The sequence below is a fragment of the Macrobrachium nipponense genome, chromosome 4 (genome assembly GCF_015104395.2).
Source record: "Macrobrachium nipponense isolate FS-2020 chromosome 4, ASM1510439v2, whole genome shotgun sequence".
Lineage (NCBI taxonomy): Eukaryota > Metazoa > Arthropoda > Malacostraca > Decapoda > Palaemonidae > Macrobrachium > Macrobrachium nipponense.
Window position 1 is genome coordinate 85,846,394 of NC_061100.1, and position 6,433 is coordinate 85,852,826.

Here is a 6,433-nt window from a genome sequence, read left to right on the forward strand (position 1 = left end):
CCAGCCTCGGTTTTATGTCATATTCAGTGATCTTTTTCTAGGTATAGGTTACATTCCAAGACCAGTGAACTTCCAGTAGCCCCCCAACTGCTGTCCATCTGCCAGCCTCGGTTTCATGTCTATTTAGTGATCTGCTTCTAGGTATAGGTTACATTCCAAGACCAGTGAACTTCCAGCAGCCCCCCAACTGCTGTCCATTTGCCAGCCTCGGTTTCATGTCTATTTAGTGATCTGCTTCTAGGTATAGGTTACATTCCAAGACCAGTGAACTTCCAGCAGCCCCCCAACTGCTGTCCATTCGCCAGCCTCGGTTTCATGTCTATTTAGTGATCTGCTTCTAGGTATAGGTTACATTCCAAGACCAGTGAACTTCCAGTAGCCCCCCAACTGCTGTCCATCCGCCAGCCTCTGTTTCATGTCTATTCAGTGATCTGCTTCTAGGTATAGGTTACATTCCAAGACCAGTGAACTTCCAGCAGCCCCCCAACTGCTGTCTATCCGCCAGCCTCGGTTTCATGTCTATTTAGTGTTCTGCTTCTAGGTATAGGTTACATTCCAAGACCAGTGAACTTCCAGCAGCCCCCCAACTGCTGTCCATTAGCCAGCCTTGGGTTCATGTCTATTCAATGATCTGCTTCTAGGTATAGGTTACATTCCTAGACCAGTGAACTTCCGGCAGCCCCTCAACTGCTCTCTATTCGCCAGCTTTAGTTTTATGTCTATTCAGTGATCTTCTTCTAGGTATAGGTTACATTCCAAGACCAGTGAACTTCCAGCAGCCCCCCAACTGCTGTCCATTTGCCTTCCTTGGTTTCATGTCTATTCAATGGTCTGCTTCTAGGTATAGGTTACCTTCCAAGACCAGTGAACTTCCAGCAGCCCCCCAACTGCTGTCCATTCGCCAGCCTCAGTTTCATGTCTATTCAGTGATCTTCTTCTAGGTATAGGTTACATTCCAAGACCAGTGAACTTCCAGCAGCCCCCAAACTGCTGTCCATTTAAAGATCTGCTTCTAGGTTAGGCTTCCATTCTAGGGCCAGTGAACATCCAGCTCTATTCAGTGATCTTCTTCTAGGTATAGGTTACATTCCAAGACCAGTGAACTTTCAGCAGCCCCCCAACCGCTGTTCATTCGTCAGCTTCGGTTTCATGTCCATTCAATGATCTGCTTCTAGGTCAGGCTTCCATTCCAGAGCCAGTTAACTTCCAGCAGCTCCCCCAACCGCTGTCCATTCTCCAGCTTTGGTTTCATGTCCATTCAATGATATGTCCATTCAATGATCTGTTTTTATGTCTATTTTACATTCTAGGGCCAGTGAACATTCCAGCAATCCCCCCAAAACTAGCTGGCCCATTCGCCAGTCTCGTTTGTTTCATGTCTAATTCAGTGATCTGCTTCTAGTTATAAAGTTACATTCCAAGACCAGTGAACTTCCAGCAGCCCCCAACTGCTGTCCCATTCGCCAGCCTCGGTTTCCATGTGTATTTCAGTGATCTGCCTTCTAGGTATAAAGTTACATTCCAAGACCTGTGCAAACTTCCAGCAGACCACTCAACTGCTGTGGCATTCGCCATCGCCTCAGTTTCATGTCTATTCAGTGATCTTCTTCTAGGTATATGTTACATTCCAAGACCCAGTGAAATTTCCAGCAGCCCCCCATCTGCTGTTCATTCGCCAGCCTCAGTTTCATATCTATTCAGTGAACTGCTTCTGGGTATAGGTTACACACCAAGACTAGTGAAACTTCCAGCAGCCATGTGTCCCATTTCACTAGCCTCCGGTTTGTCTATTTAGTGAATCTGCTTTAGGTTATAGGTACCATTCCAAGACCAGGAACTTCAGCAGCCCCCCAAAACTGCTGGTCCATCCGCCCAGCCTCGGTTTCATGTATATTCGTGATCGCTTCTAGGTATAAGTTACCTTCCAAGGACCAGTGAACTTCCATCAGCCCCAAACTGCTGTCCATTCGCCAGCCTCGGTTTTATGTGTATTCAGTTATCTGCTTTTAGGTTTAAAGTTACATTCCAAGACGATTGAACTTCCAGCAGCCCCTCAACTGCTGTGCATTCTCCAGCCTTGGTTTCATGTCTATTCAGTGATCCTCTTCTAGTATATGTTACATTCCAAGATCAGTGAACTTCTAGCAGCCCCCAAACTGCTGTCCATTCGCCAGCCTAAGTTTCATGTCTATTCAGTGAACTGCTTCTGGGTATATGTTACATTCCAAGACCAGTGAACTTCCAGCAGCCCCCAACTGCTGTCCATTCGCCAGCCTCAGTTTCATGTCTATTTTAGTTGAATTTTCTGCCTTCTTAAGGTATTAGGCGGTTACTATTGCCAACGACCAGTGAACATCCAGCAGCCCCCCCAACTGCTGTTCATCCGCCAGCCTCGGTTTCATGTCAATTCAGTGATCTGCTTTTGAGGTCTAAGTTATATTCCGGGGCCAGTGAACTTCCAGCAGCCCACCCAACTGCTGTCCATTTGCTTGCCTCGGTTTCATGTTTATTTATTGTCCTGCTTCTTGGTCTGGCTTCCATTCCAGGGCCAGAGAACTTCCAGCAAGGCCCTCAACTTCGGTCAACTTCCAGCAAGGCCCTCATCTTCTATTCATTCTTGTGACCTCTTTTCACTTCCTTTCCCCAATTATTTTCAGCCTTCCTGGACTCTTTTTCAAGCTGCTCCATAGGCTTGATTTCTATCTGCCTCTATTCTCTCAGAGCCACCTATTCCCCCTTACTAATGTATTTAGGAACCAGATTAGTTCCCATAACATCCTTCCTTTACCACTTAATCCAGTCCTTTCCTCTCCCCACGTTCTCTCATACTCCTTACTTCGGGTTCTCGTTGCCTCCCTTCTGTAGAGCACTCTTTTATCCTTAACTAAATTCCATAAAAGTGCCCCAATTCCTGTCTTATCCTCCCTCTTTCATGTAGTCTTCGAAGCCTGCTCTCAAGGTCTCTCTGCTGTCTCTCCTTATGCTCCATTCGCCAGCTTCAATTTCATGTCTATTTAGTGATCTGCTTCTAGGTATAAGTTACCTTCCAAGACCAGTGAACTTCCAGCAGCCCCCAAACTGCTGTCCATTCGCCAGCCTTAGTTTTATGTCTATTCAGTGATCTGCTTCTAGGTATAGGTTACATTACAAGACCAGTGAACTTCCAGTAGCCCCCCAACTGCTGTCCATTCGCGATCCTCAGTTTTATATCTATTCAGTGATCTTCTTCTAGGTATAGGTTACATTCCAAGAACAGTGAAACTTCCAGCAGCCCCCCAACTGCTGTCCATCCGCCAGCCTTGGTTTCATGTCTATTTAGTGATCTGCTTCTAGGTATAGGTTACATTCCAAGATCAGTGAACTTCCAGCAGCCCCCAACTGCTGTCCATCCGCCATCCTCGGTTTCATGTCTATTTAGTGATCTGCTTCTAGGTATAGGTTACATTCCAAGACTAGTGAACTTCCAGCAGCCCCCCAACTGCTGTCCATCCGCCAGCCTCGGTTTCATGTCTATTTAGTGATCTGCTTCTAGGTATAGGTTACATTCTAAGACCAGTGAACTTCCAGCAGCCCCCCAACTGCTGTATATTTGCCAGCCTCGGTTTCATGTCTATTTAGTGATCTGCTTCTAGGTATACGTTCCAAGACCAGTGAACTTCCAGCAGCCCCTCAACTGCTGTCCATTTGCCACCCTTGGTTTCATATCTATTCAATGGTCTGCTTCTAGGTATAGGTTACCTTCCAAGACCAGTGAACTTCCAACTGCTGTCCATTCGCCAGCCTTGGTTTTATGTCTAGGTCCAGTGATCTGCTTTCTAGGTATAGGTTACATTACAAGACCAGTGCAACTTCAGCAGCCACCCAACTGAAAATGTTCATTTAGCCAGCCTCGGTTTTATGTCTATTTAGTTTCTTCTTCTTTTATAGGTATAGGTTACATTCCAAGACCAGTGAACTTCCAGCAGCAGCCCCCCCAACTGCTGTCTATCCGCCAGCCTCGGTTTCATGTCTATCTAGTGATGTGCTTTTAGGTATAGGTTACATTCCAAGATCAGTGAACTTCCACCACCCCCCGACAGCTGTCCATCCGCCATCCTCGGTTTCATGTCTATTCAGTGATCTGCTTCTAGGTATTGGTTACATTCCAAGACCAGTGAACTTCCAGCAGCCCCCAACTGCTGTCCATTCGCCAGCCTCAGTTTCATGTCTATTCAATGATCTGCTTCTAGGTATAGGTTACATTCCAAGACCAGGGAACTTCCGGCAGCCCCTCATCTGCTGTCCATTCGCCAGCCTCGGTTTTATGTCTATTCAGTGATCTGCTTCTAGTTATAGGTTACATTCCAAGACCAGTGAACTTCTAGCAGCCCCCCAACTGCTGTCCATTCGCCAGCCTCTGTTTCATGTCTATTCAATGGTCTGCTTCTAGGTATAGGATACCTTCCAAGACCAGTGAACTTCCAGCAGCCCCCAACTGCTGTCCATTCGCCAGCCTCGGTTTCATGTCTATTCAATGATCTGCTTCTAGGTATAGGTTACATTCCAAGACCAGTGAACTTCCGGCAGCCCCTCAACTGCTGTCCATTCGCCAGCCTCGGTTTTATGTCTATCCAGTGATCTGCTTCTAGGTATAGGTTACATTACAAGACCAGTGAACTTCCAGCAGCCCCCCAACTGCTGTCCATCCGCCAGCCTCGGTTTCATGTCTATTTAGTGATGTGCTTTTAGGTATAGGTTACATTCCAAGATCAGTGAACTTCCAGCAGCCCCCCAACTGCTGTCCATCCACCAGCCTCGGTTTCATGTCTATTCAGTGATCTGCTTCTAGGTATAGGTTACATTCCAAGACCAGTGAACTTCCAGCAGCCCCCAACTGCTGTCCATTCGCCAGTGCCTCAGAATTTTGTCTATTCAATGATCTGCTTCTAGGTATAGGTTACATTCCAAGGACCAGGGAACTTCCGGCAGCCCCTCAACTGCTCTCCATTCGCCAGCCTCGGTTTTATGTCTATTCAGTGATCTGCTTCTAGGTATAGGTTACATTCCAAGACCAGTGAACTTCTAGCAGCCCCCAACTGCTGTCCATTCGCCAGCCTCGGTTTCATGTCTATTCAATGATCTGCTTCTAGGTATAGGTTACATTCCAAGACCAGGGAACTTCCGGCAGCCCCTCAACTGCTGTCCATTCGCCAGCCTCGGTTTTATGTCTATTCAGTGATCTGCTTCTAGGTATAGGTTACATTCCAAGACCAGTGAACTTCCAGCAGCCCCCCAACTGCTGTCCATTCGCCAGCCTCTGTTTCATGTCTATTCAATGGTCTGCTTCTAGGTATAGGTTACCTTCCAAGACCAGGGAACTTACAGTAGCCCCCCAACTGCTGTCCATTCGCCAGCCTCAGTTTCATGTCTATTCTGTGATCTTCTTCAAGGTATAGGTTACATTCCAAGACTAGTGAACTTCCAGCAGCCCCCCAACTGCTGTCCATTTAAAGATCCGCTTCTAGGTTAGGCTTCCATTCTAGGTCCAGTGAACATGCAGCAGCCGCCTAACCACTATCCATTTGCCTTCCTCAGTTTCATGTCTATTCAGTGATCTTCTTCTAAGTATAGGTTACATTCCAAGACCAGTGAACTTTCAGCAGCCCCCCAACTGCTGTCCATTCGTCAGCCTCGGTTTCATGTCCATTCAATGATTTGCTACTAGGTCAGGCTTCCATTCCAGAGCCAGTTAACTTCCAGCAGCTCCCCCAACCACTGTCCATTCTCCAGCTTTGGTTTCATGTCCATTCAATGATCTGTCCATTCAATGATCTGTTATTATGTCTAGTTTACATTCTAGGGCCAGTGAACTTCCAGCAGCCCCCCCAACTGCTGCCCATTCGCCAGCCTCGGTTTCATGTCTATTCAGTGATCTGCTTTTAGGTATAAAGTTACATTCCAAGACCAGTGAACTTCCAGCAGCCCCTAACTGCTGTCCATACGCCAGACTCGGTTTCATGTGTATTCAGTGATCTGCTTCTTGGTATAAAATTACATTCCAAGATGATTGAACTTCCAGCCACTCAACTGCTGTGCATTCGCCAGCCTTGGTTTCATGTCTATTCAGTGATCTTCTTCTAGGTATATGTTACATTCCAAGACCAGTGAACTTCCTGCAGCCCCCCAACTGCTGTCCATTCGCCAGTCTCCGTTTCATGTCTATTCAGTGAACTGCTTCTGGGTATAGGTTACATTCCAAGACCAGTGAACTTCCAGCAGCCCCCCAACTGCTGTCCATTCGCCAGCCTCGGTTTCATGTCTATTTAGTGATCTGCTTCTAGGTTTAGGCTACATTCCAAGACCAGTGAACTTCCAGCAGCCCCCCAACTGCTGTCCATCTGCCAGCCTCGGTTTCATGTCTATTCAGTTATCTGCTTCTAGGTATAAGTTACCT